The sequence below is a fragment of the Terrapene carolina genome, unplaced genomic scaffold, assembly GCF_002925995.2.
Source record: "Terrapene carolina triunguis isolate 2854851 unplaced genomic scaffold, T_m_triunguis-2.0 Scaffold136, whole genome shotgun sequence".
NCBI classification, from domain to species: domain Eukaryota; kingdom Metazoa; phylum Chordata; order Testudines; family Emydidae; genus Terrapene; species Terrapene triunguis.
Window position 1 is genome coordinate 7,239,890 of NW_020664487.1, and position 16,622 is coordinate 7,256,511.

At 48.3% G+C, this 16,622-nt stretch overlaps 1 protein-coding gene across 1 annotated transcript in view; it reads left to right on the top strand.

The window, feature by feature from the left end:
• Positions 1-6,464, top strand: part of RBPMS (RNA binding protein, mRNA processing factor) — a 120,888-nt gene extending 114,424 nt beyond the window's left edge. Inside the window, exon 8 of the mRNA XM_024205153.1 lies at positions 6,377-6,464. The gene's annotated coding sequence lies outside the window, so the exon portion shown is untranslated. The remainder of the gene's footprint in view (positions 1-6,376) is intronic.
• The last annotated feature ends 10,158 nt before the right edge of the window (positions 6,465-16,622 follow it).

The following is a 16,622-nucleotide window of genomic DNA, read 5'->3' on the forward strand; positions in this document are numbered from 1 at the left end:
CCCCGGGGCCGGCCCGGCGCAGCGTCTCCGAGAGAGCCCGGCGCTTCGTACGGACCCCGGGGCCGGCCCGGCGCAGCGTCTCCGAGAGAGCCCGGCGCTTCATACGGACCCCGGGACCAGCCCGGCGCACCGTCTCCGAGAGAGCCCAGTGCCTCACAGGCAGAACCAATGGCTGAAGGTGCAGTCAGCAAGCATCAAATTGGAAATCTGATGCAGAATTTTACCAGTAATATTATTAACCACGGCAACTGATACTTACTAAAAGATAAGCTGGATTGTTCCACTCTCGTCAGCCACAGGTTGTGGGCTTGAGGCGGGAGTCACTGGGTGACAGACTGGCCTGTGCTGTGCAGGTCAGACTAGATGAGCACAATGGGCCACTCTGACCTTACAGTCAGTGATTCTATAGAACGCCAACATGACTAGAGAAAACACACGTGTCCTGGACTAGAAATACAGACGTGCCTCAGACTGACGTTGCTGAAGTGCTGCTACATCTATTCGCTAGTCCGGAAGCACTGACCGCAATCTGGCGGAGAGAAAGCCTGCATCCCCGGGGATTTATAGCTTCTGAGACCGGAAAGGACCATTGTGGTCATCTAGTCCGACCTCCTATGTAACACATGCCAGAGAACCTCCCCACAGTAACTCCTAGAGCAGATCGTTCAGAAAAACATCCCGTCCTGATTTTAAAATGGTCACTGATGGAGAATCCACCACGATCCCTGGTAAATTATCCCAGTGGCTAATTATTCACACTTAGGCCTGGGCTACACTAGCGGGGGGGTTCGAACTAAGATACACAATTCGAAGTATCTTAGTTCGACTTACCTGGCCGTCCTCACGGCCGCGGCTCCCTCGTCGACTCCGCTTAATCCTCCTGCCGACTCAGGGACCGATTTATCGCGTCTAGACGAGACGCGATAAATTGATCCCCGATACATCGAACACTACCCACCGATCCAGCGGGTAGTATAGACGTACCCTTACACACTTGTTTCCAGTCTGAATGGGTCAAGCTGCAACTTCCAGCCATTAGATCGTGTTATCCCTTTCTCTGCTACACTGAAGAGCCTGTTGTTAAATATTTGTTCCCCACGGAGGTACTTACAGCTCAGAGGCTGTCGCGCCCCTCCTTAACTTTGCCTCTTTCCTTGCAAAAGGCACGTTCAGGGCCTGGCTGGCCCCACGTCTCTGTTCTTTATAGCACACGCAGGTGCCCTGGCAACAAGCTCTCAGATCCTGATCACATGGTCTTATCAAACCTGTTCAGTTGGACTCCTCTTTGCTCAGCCTCCCATCCGTATGGGTGTGCGCTGGTGTCCCTCCCCACCAGCTGGAAAGAGACCAGCAGCCATGCCCAGGCTAGATTTCTGCCCCTTTCTTCGGTGCTCTGTTTATTGTCTTTGCAAACAAGAAAGGAAAGTGTGCAAAAAGCAACACAAACAACAGTTGGGCAAGGGGTTCAGACTGTAGTCCTCTGGCAGCTACCAGATAGGACCCTCTCTGGCTTCACGGGGGGGGGGGGGGGGGCCCCGGGTCTGTCCACTTGCCCGCAGCCTCTTACTCTGGTTACCATCTCCTCTCTCCTGGTTTCCCCCCTTTATATTGTCCAGCTGAGAGCATGAGCTAATCATGCCGTGCTGATCAGATGCGTTAGCTGATTCTCTGCACCTGCCTGCTGGGCTTCTGTCTGGGGCAGGGTCAACTGCTCCCTGTTCCCCCAGTCCCCAGGACTTAAAGGGGCAGCGTGCGCTATTACATGCTCTTCCCTCCCCCCCCAACCTCCAAGAGTGGTGCCCACGATACATTCTTTGTCCACCAACCTGCCTCCTTCCCATGAAAAAAAGTCTGCATTTACGCGTATGGCTCTGGGCCGGTAGTGAACTGTAAATACATACAGTTGCAGGGCTAGGTACCACTGTGTCCATCTGGGGGGTTGTCTCGCACATAGCAGGGTCAGTGACGAGGATGAAGTTTGCGCCAAGCAAATAGTACCTCAGGGCCTCAATAGTCCACTTTATCACCAGGCACTCCGTTTCAAATCACTGCCTAGTTTTGTTCCCAGGGCAGGAACTGTCTCCTCAGAAGTCGCATGGGGTGTTCCCCATCCTCAAGGATAGCCCCTCCCCCCATTCAGAGATCCGTCTGCAGGATGAAGTCCCTAGTAAAGTCCGGGCTACGTGGCACTGGTATGCTGCAAACGATTCACTTGATATCCCCAAATGCATCTGCACATGCAGGAGCCCAGGGCACCTTCCGTGGGGCCTTGTTGTGCAGAAGGTTCGTTAAAGTGACTGTGATTGTGAAGAACCAGGGTATAAATTGCCAATAGTATCCAGCTAGCCCCAGAAAAGATTCGACTTGTCGCTTAGTGGCAGGGACTGGCAGGTCTACAAGAGCCTCTACCTTGTCTATCAGCAGCTCGATTCTCCCATTTCCCCAGGGTATCTCAGGTATTTTGTCTCTGCACATCCAGTCCAACATTTCATGGGGTTGGCAGTGAGGCCCAGACGAGAGCACCGCTCTGACCCGCTGGAGATGATGTGCCCAGCTACTTGCATAACTCACTACATCACCCAGGTAGGCCGCAGCATACACCCAGCGAGGTAGGAGGAGCTTAGCCATAAGTCTTGGAAATGTCACTGGGCCCCCATGGAGACCAAACGGAAGGGTTTGGAATTGGTAGAGGCCATTAGGTGTGGCACATGCAGTGAGCTCTAGGGTGAAGCGGGGAGGGATAGCCCAGTGGGTTGAGCATTGGCCTGGTGAACCCAGGGTTGTGAGCTCAATCCTTGAGGGGGCCATTTAGGGAACTGGGGTAAAAATTGGTCTGGGGATTGGTCCTGCTTTGAGCAGGGGGCTGGACTAGATGATCTCCTGAGGTCCCTTCCAACCCTGATATTCTATGATTCTATGAAGGGGCTTTGCCAATAACCCCTAGTAAGGGCCAGTGTTGTTAGGTTTTTGGGCCTGCCCCAGTTCATCTAGCATCTCATCAATCCTAAGCATACGCTACACATCAAATTTAGAAACTGCATGTACTTTGTGGCGGTCAACTGAACACTGGGGTTAGCAGGCCTCAGCCACCTGCTCAAAAGGTCTCTCGGAAGGACTCTGGGTCATCCTCTGGTCCCATCTTAGTGAGGGCGCCTCTTCCCACGCTGGCAACCTGCACCAACCTGTAGAATGTGGGGGTCCCAAGCCAATATTTTGAGCAGGAATTGCTGATGATCCTCTTGATGCTTCTGCTGGAATGACGGCTGCTGCTGCTACTGCTGCAATTGTAGCTGTCAGGCACTGTTGCGGCCACCGCTCTCCTTTCCATGTCACAAGAGCAGCAAGACCCAGGCTTCTCCCTGGGCCCTGGAAAGCTATGCCCGCATTCTCCATTATGTGTACCCTGGTGGCTCTAGTCACCAGCTGGAAATAGACAATCAGACACACCCAGGTTCATTTTCTGTCCCTGTCTTCGGGGCTCTGTTTATTGTCTTCACAAACAAGACAGACAAGTGTGCAAAAAGCAACACAAATAGTCTGGTTAGAGGGTTCAGACTGGGGTCTTCTGACAGCTACCAACTGTGGCCCTCTCTGACCCTGCAGGGGAGCTCCACAGGTTTGGTTGGTCTGCCTGCAGTGGTTACCAGCTCCTCTCTCCTGATTTCCCCCCTTTATATTGGCCAGATGAGCGTGTGGGCCAATCATGAGGTGCTGATTAGCTGTGTCAGCTGCTTCCCAGCATCTCTCTGCTGGGCTTCACGCTAGGGCAGGGCCAGCTCTCCCCAGCCCTCTCCCTTTGCTAGCCCTGTTACGATGGGCAACAAGCCACCTCCACTCAGAGTGCTCATGCCCATCCAGTTCAGTATTCAGAGCCATCGGTACCATGTCAGGGTGGCCTTTCGTTCCTGGGTGCTAATTCCCCAGGCCCTGGGGAAAGAGAGAATGTAGATTTCATTCCACTCCCAGCACGGTACGCATGGAGCAATCCAAGACAGTTACAATACAATTGACTCATGAGTTCCGTCCTGACTCAACCCCAGCGTGCCCACAACGCAGCATCGCGCCCCTCCCACTGTGCTGGGCCCTGCTCAAGAAGCAGTCTGTGCCCTGAAGCGCTTACAAGCCAACCAGCCATAGGGGTGACAGACGGACGGACAGCTGTAATCCCAACGGCGCATCTTGCGAAGTGCTTTTTAACCAAACCCGCCTACCCCTCCCCATCGGCCAGCTACCCCTTCCAAAAAACCCTCCCAGCCCACCCCACAGAAACAAGAGCAAAGGGGGAGGAGCCTGTCCACTCGCTAGTAGTGACCGGGTCAGATTCCCACTCCCCAGCCTCCCACCCCCATTAACACCACCTTATAAGATGACAACAAGAAAAATTCCCACCAGTGAGCAATGAAAGCTCACCAGCTGGACACACTGCAGAACAGCTGGCGGGGGAGGTGCTGCGAAAGGGGGTTGCGTACTGTTTGAGGGAGCGCTCCCCACTCCAAGCCACCAAGCCCACGCACGACTCCACCCATCCACATCGTTAGCTTGACTCTTCCCAGGCCCTCACAGCTAGCTGGAGACCCCAGAACAGATCAAACCCGGCATTGCTGGAAATAGCCACACTTGGAAAAGGACCACGGCTCTTAGCTGATACCTTAATTTATGGCTGTTGCATTTAAGCCTCCGCATCTTGGTACTGTCTTTTTAGGAAAGGACACGATGTCCAGTGGCTATTTTCATGCCTGCGTATTAGAAAGCGATGCATGAAGAATCTGTTTTGAACGTTTGGGAAGCAGTTTTTTTTTTTTTTTTCCAAAATACGGATTGCTCCAACAGCACCAGTGGAAACGTACACAATGCCATATTTGGGAATGGTGTATTATTAGTTCCCCCGCGGTTCTCTGGCTGCTGCAGCAACACAACCTAGCCCAGGAAAGACCAGCCCCTGCGCCTCGCTGCACGTGGGGATTAGCACATCTTGTCGTTTGAAATGAGGCCCCCACATTTCTCTCCAAAACAGACTGGTGACGGTGCTCGGGCAGGAGAAGGGCTCCCCCTGCGAGGTTCTCGAAGGACGGGGTTCTGTTCCCAGCTCTTTTGCAGACTTTCTGTGTGACCCTGTAGGAATCCCTGAAAGTCTGAGAGGCGGGGAAACGTTCCCCCTGCAGCACAGACAGTCTAATTCATTAAGGGCTCAATCATGCTGTCATTATTGGGGTGCTCAGGGCCAGGCCCACCAAACCCCTACGGTGCCAGTAGCATGCTGGGTGTACTGCGACTCAGAGGCAAGGATTGTAGGTGCTTCGGCAGCTAGGCCTTGTAGGCGCCAGCCCTGGTGGATCGCACTAACCGCTCACATGGCTACGGGAGAGGGTATTTATTAGGGCTGCAGATGCCCTAGGTACAGAGGCGACACTTACGGTTCAGAGTGAGCAATGGCAGGAAATGTTCGGACTGCGCAGTCGAGAGGCAGGGCTCTTCACACCTAGTGCAGTCTCTTTCATGCGTCTTGCGGCACTGCCGCAGCAGCGACTTGGGGCGTTCCACTTGTCTCTCCGGCACTCCTTCCTAGTGGGAACAGGGCAGCGGGATGTGTCCCAGGCACACAGGGTCACTGTTGCTCCTCCTTGGCTCAGACTGTGCCGGGTGCCTCCTGATTTGCACCTCAATTGTGTGGTCACTGCCTATTTCTGGGGAGCGGCTGCCTGAGCTTTGCACGTCACTGTGGCAAGGTCCTGGGACCGCGACAGTTCTGGGCAGGGATCTGTGGCAGCTGGGCTCACTGCTGGGTTTGATTTGTTCTGCCCAGTGACTCGTCTTAGTTACTGGTCTAGTATGTTGAACATCTAGTATGTGATCATTTCCTCATGGGGTCAGGGTGTTGGGATTGGCAAGCCCAGTGCAGACGTTTGCTGTGTTTAAGCCACCAGTTAAGGAAGTCCAGTGGAGAGTTAGGAACTGAACAGTGCGTTTATGAAGCGTAAAATTTATTCAGCTGTAGCTGCACAAACAACAAAGAGAATGGTAGTTCTAGCTACTTTCACGCACAGCCTGTCCCCCACAAACCTCTTCAGCAGGATATGAGGCCAAACTCCCGACATTGCTATCACAGCAGCCTCCCAGGTCACCCGTGAAGGCATGAGGCCACTTCCAGCGGCTTCACCCTTTCCTGGGGCTGTGCATCCAGCCCCTTGGCTCCTCTGAAACGGATGTGATCACCTCCATTGTTGACAACTTGGACACAGTCAGTGTCCCATGAATGGCATCAAGTTCTTTATTATTTGGTGCTCCTCTTCTTGGATTTCTAGACCCCCGTGTCAATTCAGAAACATACACGGTTCCTGTGGAGTTTCTGACGGTGCCTGTCTTTTTTCTGTCACAGGTATCAGGTGTGTGATGGTGGCTACAATCAGTCTTGTGGGTATTAATGGAGCCTTTGAAGGTGGCTACTGGTTTCTCATGCCCTCCTGCAAAACTACAGTGTGCTGGTAAGTTAGAGGCAATCGTCTAACCACACACTGCTTTGGGGATGAAACCCTCCTGGCAGCAAAGGAGCGGGGTCAGCTTCTTCACCCCTAAGCCGCAGCGGTGCTTACAGTCATCACGTGAGAGAATTATGGTCTCAGACCTGCAGTGAGAATGCAGTGTCCAGCGCAGTGAATCCTGGGACTGGCACTTCACCATGCTCCTGTGTCTATGTGGCAAATGACACAGATGCAGTAGCAGGGGCACATAGAGAAGAATACATTCATTAGCCCACATGCTGGGTGCAGAGCTGGACAGTCACCTGCCCGCCATGCAAAGCACTTTGCAGCTGTACAGGAAGGATGGGCGCCACCTAACCCAAAATAGAACCAGACCGCTGGCATGCAAAATTAAAAAGGTGGTCCGTGACTTTTTAAACTAGGGCCTGGGAGAAAGCCAACAGGTGGAGAGGAGCACAAGGTTCAGAAAGAAAGATCCCTTAGGGGAGGATCTATTAACGGGGATTCTCTATAGCCTAGTGAAGCAGAGAGGATAGCAGTTGATAAAGTCCCAGAAGCCGCTGAAGAGAAACAGTCACTTGAAAAAGAATCCTATTCAATTACATCACATGACAACTAAATAGTGACAAATTTTATAAGTGCTTGTATATACATGCTAGAAGTCTATATACTAAGATGGGTGAACTTGACTGCCTGGTACTAAATGAGAATATTATTATACTAGGCATCACAGAAACGTGGTGGAATGAGGATAATCAATGGGATACGGTAATACCAGGGTACAAAATACACAGCGATGTGTATGGTGGGGGAGTTGTACTATATGGGAAAGAAAGAGAGAGTGTCAAATATAGTAAATATCTTAAATGGATTAAACTGTACCAAGGAATCTCTATGGATACAAATTCCCTGTTTGAATAATAAGGGTACAGCAGGAGGAATATACTACCAACTACCTGACCAGGATGGTGATGGAATCTGAAATGATCAGGGAGATTAGAGAGGCTAAAAAAATAGAAAACTCTATACCAGATGACTGGAGGGAAGCTAATATAACGCCAGTTTTTAAAAAAGGCTCCAGAGAAGATCCTGGCAATAATAGTCTGGTAAGCCTAACTTCAGTACCTGGCAAAGTGATTGAAATTATAGTAAAGAACAGACTTATCAAACACATAGATGAACATGATTTGTTGGGAAGAGTCAATACAGCTTTTGTAAAGGGAAATCATGCCTCACCAATGTATTAGAATTCTTTGAGGGGATCAGCAAGCATGTGGACAAAGGGGATCCAGTGGATATATTGAACTTGGACATTCAGAAAGCCTTTGCCAAGGTCCCTCACCAAAAGCTCTTAAGCAAAATAAGGAGTCATGGGATAAGAGGGAAGGTCCTCTCATGGATCAGTAATTGGTTAAAAGACAGGAAACAGAGGGTAGGAAGAAATGGTCAGTTCTCACTGTGGAGAGGAGTAAATAGTGGGATCCCCAAAGAATCTGTACTGGGACCTGTGCTGTTCAGCATACTCATAAATGATCTGGAAAAGGGGGTAAACAATGCGGTGTCAAAATTTGCAGATGATATAAAACAACTCAAGATATTTAAGTCCAAAGTAGACTGCGAACAGTTACAAAAGCATCTCACAAAACTGGGTGACTGGGCAACAAAATGGCAGATGAAATGCAATGTGGATAACTGCAAAGTAATGCACATTGGAAAGTATAATCCCAACTATACATACAGAATGCTGGGGTCTAAACTAGCTGTTACCACTCAAGAAAGAGATCTTGGAGTCACTGTGGATAGTTCTCTGAAAATATCGGCTCAATTTGCAGCAGCGGTCAAAAAAGCGAACATAATGTGAGGAACCATTAGGAAAGGGACAAGAACCAGGGGCCACCCAAAGAATTTAATAGACAGCTAGTTTAAAACAAACAAAAGGAAGTACTTCTTCACACAATGCACAGCCAACCTGTGGAACTCATTGCCAAGGGATGTTGAGAAAGCCAAAAGTATAACTGGGTTAAAAAAAGAATTACATAAATTGATGGAGGATCGGTCCATAAGATGGTGTGGGGCACAACCCCATGCTCTGGATGGCAGGGGATGGATCACTCAGTAATTGCCCTGTTCTGTTCATTCCCTCGGAAGCATCTGGCCACTATCAGAAGACAGGATACTGGGCTAGGTAGACCATTGGTCTGACCCCATGTGGCCACTATATTGTTCTGATGGTCCCTTCTGGCCTTAAAATCTATATGTCTATTATGTGGTAATAATTTCCCTCTCCAGCAGCCTTCTATCCGCTGTACGTACATACACCCATGTCTTATTTAAAAATAAATTCTCCCTGTTGCAGGTGCCCAGAGAAACTCATTCATTAGTTGTGTATGACAACTCTCCAGACACATACTACTGCATGCGAATGCATCTAAAGCATCCTTCAAATCCAGTTACTTTTAATTTCCTCCATTCCAAGATCTCAAATGCCGTTCTAACACATGTTCCTCTCCATTGTTGCAGGCTTGAAAAACCTCACACAAGTTTTGATTCCTTCAAGACTTTGCCACAGCCACTATCACACATCTGCTCTCGTAGAAGAGAAAAGCGTACAAAATAATGATGTTTTCCTTTTTTACACTGTATTATTGTAAGGAAGAGTGTTACTTGTGAAAGCACGGTCGGACAGTCATTGCTGTATAGTTTGAAAAGTATTTTCAAACAAAAAAGCAAACTATCAAAGCCAAAAGAGAGCCAAGTATTTTTATACCAAACATTGTGCGTATAATGATCTTACACCGGGTTAGATCACAAGTTTTGTGCTTGACTTTTGAATGCGTGCAATTAAGATTCTCTCTTTTTTTTTTGTTTTTTTGGTAAGCTGCATGCATTCAAGACATGTTTTTAAATCTTGTTCAGAATTAAATAATTGTATTGTTAGGTTTATAGGCATTGTGCTTAGCCTGGGCGGAGTTAAAATGTGCTGAACTACAGATCTGGGTATATTTACAGTATTAGGGTTTTATTCCCCAGTGTACCATATCCTATCACGCAGGACAATCAGAAAACAACTTAGTATAATTTTTCTACCTTAGGGCTACAGTTACATTTTGCAGGGTGAGGCTTTAGTCTAGCAGAGAGCTGTGCAGGGAAAAGCCATGCATGGAGCAAGTGGAGACTTATTAATGAGGGCTCTCCTTGTGCTTACTTCAGGGACAGTTACATTTGCTGGGTCACATGGTATCTTTCCAGGGGCAGGAAGGGCTGGTTCCGGTAATGGCTTGAAATTTTTATTGGCAATGTAAACTGCTGCAATGAGAAAAAGTTGACCTCAATTCAGCAACACACTCAAGACCACGCTTAAGTCTAGTTGAAGTTAATGGGACTTAAACACATGCTTACAGCTACACTTAAGTGCTTTGTTGAATTAGGGCCTTAATGAACAGTTTATGCCAGTCCAGCTCCTTGCTACGTAATATACTGGTATTTTCAATGCAAAAGTGAAGCCAAAAAGGGAGGCGTTGGCATTTTCTGCTAAACCCTGTTCTTTACTCCAGTCATTGTCTTGAAGCAATATTGGTAATGTCTACTGAGAATACGGTACCAGCAACGAGAAGCTCATTTTACCAGTACATTCCTTTCCCCCTATTGCTTTTCACTCTGCATAGGAATAGAATATAAAAATGAGTCTGTTTTCTTGTAAAAGGATTGACAACTCCTTACCCCTAAAGGCAACTCTCTCTCCACCCACTCACCCATAAGCAATGCTGTGCCGCAGCCTGCACTGATTGGTTCAAGAAGGACCTGATTGTTGGCAAGTGTGGTGAACGTGTGCTCACAGGTTTCCCCGTAGTTTTGCTCACACTGTGCTGAACACGTAGTGATGTCAGTGTTTTTATGATGACAACACAATTGTTCTTTGTGGAAATGCAGATGTTGAGAATTCTTCAGTCCCAAGACCACAACGATAGCTGAAAGCATAAGACAGAACAACAGAAATTCTACTTTTGTTTAAACAAAGCGACAAGGATAACTTGAGAACAAATTAAATTCGAAGACAAATGTTTAAATAAATCTAAACAGACGTGTATAAGTATTCTAACCAATAGACTAGTTCTTTAGAAAGCTGATTTTCTGTATTTGTTTTGGGTAATAGAGGAAAGAAACATCCACGTTGTCTACTCTGCTTTTTTGAAATATGTTTAAAGGTACTTTTCTATTGTAATTTTTAAAAAATAAAACAATGATTATTATAACTTATACCACAGCCTGGGGTGCTGTTTTGCTTATGGCAGGGTGACCAATCCATGCGCACCTGGGAACCTCACATGTGGCTGGGGTCCCAGTCCTGCAAGAAGCTCTGACGGGCACTACATTGGCACACTGGCTCTAGAATGAATATTACAAGGCCCTGATATCCGAAAATGAATTACAAGATCTGAGCACTGTACGTGATTGTTAAACATGGCAAACCATTATTTTCCATAACTCATCATTGTTGTCAGACAACCAACCTAAGATCATTACAGACCAGTTCTAGTCAGCAGCAAGTAGCATTCATGTTTTTCAGCTTTTGGGGGGCGAACATGGGGGGTGATTTTGGACTGTATATGCAGAGGCCTCCCAGCCCGGCCCACTCTCTTCTGGCTGGTGCTATGGAAGAGGTCAAACCAGGTGCTCACAATGGTCCCTTTTGCACTTTTAGAGAAGAAACAGAGCATGTCATCAAGGAAGTATACATGGGAATAGCATGAGTGTGTAGGGACAAAATCAGGAAAGACCAGGCAAAGAATGAGTTACAGCTGGCAAGGAACGTTAATGACAAGAAGGGGTTCTTCAAATATGTCAGACAAAAAAGGAAGATCAGGGGTGGTGTGGGTCCACTGCTCATGGAGAAGGTGAGCTGGGAATGGAAGATGATAAGAAGGCAGAGCTACTCAATGACTACTTTGCTTCAGTCTTCTCACAAAAAATAACATGCAACCAGATGACTAGAGAAGTTACAAAAAAGGGGAAGGGAGGCAGATCGGGATAAGTAAAGAACACATCAGAGATCTTCTGATTAATCTGAACGGCCTGATGCTATTCACTCCAGGATGCTGAAGGAATTAGTTGAAGAAATCTCGGCCCCATTGGCATTAATATTTGCAAATTCATGGATGACAGGAAAGGTTCCAGAAGACTGGAGAAGGGCTAATGTAGTGCCCATCTTTAAAAAGGGGGGAAAGGAGGAGCCGGAGAACTACAGACCAGTCAGCCTGACCTTGATACCTGGGAAGCTACCAGAGCAATGTATAAAACATTCAATTTGGAAATACCTGGAGGATGAAGGGGGTGATCACTAGCAGGGAGCATGGATTTACTAAGAACAAATAATGCCAAATCAGCTTGATTTCCTTCTTTGACAGGGTAGCTGGTTTGGGGATGTGGGAATATTATGGTGGACATAATATACATGTACTTGAGCAAGGCTTTGAACACAGTCCCGCATGACATTCTGACACGTAAGCCGGAGAAATGCGGATTCGGCAGAACTACCATTAAGTGGATATATAATAGGTTAAACAACCACAAACAACAGGTAACTATTAATGGGATGATGTCAGCTTGAAAGTAGGTCTAGAGTGGGGTTCCACAGAGATCTGTTCTGGGTCCAGTGTGATTTATCATCTTTATTAATGACCGGAGTGTAGGAATAGAGAGCCTACCCATCAAATTTGCAGATGACACAAAGCTGGGGGGTGGAGGGTTGCAAACACGTCGGAGGACAGAGCTAAAATTCAAAGGGATCTTGATAAACTGAAGAACCGGGCTGTAGATAACAAAATGAAATTCAACAAAGACAAATATAAGGTGCTACACTTAGGGATGAAAAACCAAATGCACAAATACAGCCTGGGGGATAATGGCTTGGCAGCAGCCCTGCTGAGAAGGATCTGGGAGTTGTGGTGGATCACAATCTCAACATAAGTTAACAGTGTGATGCTGTTGCAAAAAAAGCAGACGCAATTTTGCGTTGCAATAACAGAGGCACAGCATGCAAGCCACGGCAGGTGATAGTACCGCTCTATTCGGCGCTGGTTAGGCCTCAGCTGGAGTAGTGTGTCCAATTTTGGTCACCAATGTATAGAAAGGATGTAGAACAACTGGAAAGGACCCAGAGGCGAGTGACAAAGATGATCAAAGGGATGGAATGCAGCCATACGAGCAAAGACTGACGGAACTGGGTATGTTTAGTTTGGAAAAGAGGAGATTAAAGGGGGACATGATAGCGGTCTTCAAATATTTGAGAGACTGCCATAAAAAAGATGGAGAAAAGTTGTTCGCTCTTGCCACGGGGGCAGGACAAGAGGCAGTGGGTTCAAACTACAGCATAGCAGATTTAGATTAAATCTCAGGAAAAACTTCCTAACTATACGGACAATGGGACAAAGGAACAGACTGCCTCGCGGGGACGCTCCTTCACTGGAGGTTTTCAAAAGGCGTGATTTCCCACTGAGTTACGCATGAAAAACACAAACACAGCAGACACTAAGGGACAGCCTGTTAAAGGTATTTAGGTGCCTAAACATTCATTGGGTCAGAGAAAGCATGTGAATGATTTTCTAACCTAGTGGTTAGGGCATCATCTCTAAGGGGTGGTGACCTGGTTCAAGTCCCTACTCCAGTGACTATTTCAGTACTTCTACAAAGTGGACCATCATCGACAGGAGAGCTTGAGAAAGCTGCACCCTAGAATACCTGCTAGCCCAGTGCATAGGGAAGTCATGGGTGATACAAGAGATCTAGGTTCAAGTCCCTGCACCAGGTCAGGTAGAGGAGGGTCTCCCACCTCCCAGGCAGCACCACCACATTGTGTGGGACCTGATCCAGTAGATGCCCTTTGTGAGCACCTATGAGCACACCTACTGGAGTGGGCCCCTGCAGGCAAGATAGGCGGGGGAATTGCCAAATTCATGAATCCCATGGGGCTTAGGTGTGAGAGAGGCACCTAGAAGGTTGACTTAGATGGCTTTGCATATGCCCACCGACAGACATGCAGGGTTAGGTGGCAGCACAGCAAAGGTTTTGAGTATCTAAATGTTGGATGTAGTTGCTTAAATCCCTTGTGTAGCTAGCCCTAGGTGCCTAACTCCCCTTGGTTGCAACGGGAGTTAGGCACCAGGCGATTTTGAAACATATCACTAGGTGTCTACTTGCATCTTTAGGCATATAAATATCATTAAAAATCTGGCTCTAAGGGCCAGATTTTCAAAAGTGCCCAGCAGCTCCCATTGAGAACAAGGAACGTGGAATGTCCCAGTGGGAGCCATCAAGTGCCGAGCATTTTTAAAACTCTGGCCGTAAATCTGCACCAGAATTTGTTCATTATAAAGTGGGTGACAATGCCTGTGTCCTTATACGTCCCACCAGCCTCTACCAAAGAGTAAGATGCTTAAACCAACATACATGAAAAGAGCCATCTTGGTGAAAGAGCCTTGAGAACCATAGTACGTAAACTCAGCCTTCATCAAAATGATTAAAATGTGGCCTTTGCCTGTGGGAAAAGCCCTGTTTGTGCTACATTAGTGAAGGCCATGAGAATCGAGATGACCTGGGAAGCTATTCTCAACCTTATACACAAAGGAAACCCCAAGGTGAACAGCACAGTCACTATTTTCTTTCCAAGACGCGTTCAGAAGAGAATTTTTGGCAGACACAGCAGGAGTTAGGCATGTAGTTTAGGGAGTCTAGCGGACCCTGCTGGTCCAGGGGCTGGTGTTTCAAGAGCTCATTGGGCCCACGTTTAATAAAACAAACCCCAACAGTTCCATGTGTCTCCACAAGCAAAGGGGGTAATAAATGACCCAGGGAATCCATCATGGAACTATGGAAATGCCCTACACACCCCTTACCTCAGCATGGCATGTGTACCTGCTGGTGACCACAATGACAGCAGGATATGGTTGAAAGCTGGAATTCCAGGGCCAATACACCAGGTAAAATCCCAGTGGACTAAATGGGATGGGTTGGAACACCTGTAAATGAGAAAAATATACTCATTCATTAAGTGTCCCAAGTCATTGTTACACCACCTACAGAGTTGCCTGTATTTGTGCTACGTTACAGCCCCTTGCAATGTCCATCTTTTCACACACAATATGTACAGAAGTGAATCTGCCCCAGTGTCTAAAAATCACTAACATCTATGCTAATATTAATGAAACAAACATACAAGTCACATTTAGGCAGATTAGTAGTAGTAGGTAGTTGTGATCGTGCCCGCGGTGTACTAGGCCCTTCTGAGAACCTAAGGACAGCCCATGTGCTGAGCAACTCCCAATCAAGCAGCCAGGGCTCCGGGAAGGACCTCAGCAATAGGTAATTTATCTACGATCACCTTGATTCACCGTAGGCCGTGCAGCGAAGGGAATATTAAGAGGGACTTAAATGTGGACAGGGATGAGCAATGGGGCTGTGTAGGCGACTGGATGAGAATCTTACAAAGAGGGGACTGGCAAAGTGGAGGGGACAACACGCAACGCTTGACACGTGAGGCTATGTAGAAGGGTCAGAGTGACATTGCGCTTTGAGGGCAGCGACAAGGAGCTGAAATACAAACTAGTATTTGATGGGGAGCCAATGGAAGTATTGTAATAGGAAGTAACATGAGCAGACCGCTGGGCAAGGAAGAAGAGGTTAGTGGGGTGGAAGGGGCGATGCGTGTGTGTTTGGGAGCGAGAGGAGGGATCGAGATGCTGAGGGGGAAGTAGTGGCAGGATCTGGAATGGGCTGGATGTGTGGGATAAAGGAGCGGGAGGGGGGTCAGAAACACCCCCAGGTTGTAGGTCTGACTGGCAGGGAACAGTGGGATTGCCCACAGATATAGAGAAAAGGGAAGAAAAGGAAGTTTGGGTTTAGTCAAGTTCATCTTAAGAGGCTGAGACATCCCAGGGGAGATTCCAGGAGAGAGGCTGAGGTGGGTGTCACATTCCAGGATACAATCCAGACCAGGGAGAGGCTGTGTCAGCACCTGCCCTGCAACCTTGGGTGCCTCCCAATGCTTTGCTGCTGTAACTCCCAACCTGGGCCACTCACAATCGGCCTGCTGGCGTGCAGGTCACACCCTGCGTGTCTGTGTCTAGCTACAGGCCTGATCCAGCAGCTCTGACCCCAGCAGCCTGTCAGCAACACAACAGCCGTGCTCTGGCTTCCAGGAGCCTTGGTTACCACCTGCAGGGCGACCCCAACACCCTCCCAGACCTAAATCTTCTCCAAAACGTGTGTTCTGCACCATCCGTAAGAACGGCCATATTGGTCCATCTAGCCCGGTATCCTGTCTTCTGACAGCAGCCAATGCCCCACTCCTCAAAGGCAATGACTAGAACAGGGCAATCATCACGTGATCCATGCCCTGTCATCCACTCCTAGCTTATAAGAACATAAGAAAGTCCAGCCCTCTCCTGGGCAGCTCAGAGATTAGGGTCTGTAGCCCCTGTAAGGGGGTCAATGTACAAGAGTTTGGTATTTTAACCGGAGTCACCCAACACTACAGTTCCACAACACTGGATTCGTTTCGGTTAAAAAATAAAAGCGTATTTAACTACCAGGAGATAGATTTGAAGTGAACACAAGTATAAGGCATTAAAGTCAGAAATGGTTACCCCGCACCCCAGCTCAGCTTGATCAGTGCACAGCCACCCCCTCCGAGACCCACAGTGTTCCTTTTTACTTCTTTAGCAGAGCTCCAAACCCTTAAAGATACAGGGGGCAGGTAACGATAACCCTGACGCTCCCTTATGAGCGCTACGGGGCCAGCAGCCTGGGGTCAGCCAGCCCTGATCACTAATCAGGTGCAGCTAGGAAGGCACAGGTGTGCGCTATAAGGAGCCGGGCTGTCAGTATGGAAGGAATAGCAGGGGAGGTCTCTGGGAGAGGCTACCAGAGTCTCCTGGGAGGGGAGGCAGTGGGGACCTGCTGGGGAAAAGGGCCTCCTGGGTGGCGGGGCTCAGCTGAAAAGGGGGGGGGAACAGTCCTGCAATAGGCCCTGAAGCAGGAGGGAGAGAGTGACAAAGGGAAAAAATCCCTCCGAACTGGGCATGTGTTTTTGCCTATTGCGGTGGGGACAAGTCCGTACCTTCCGGTGTTCTAGTGTCCCACCCCTCG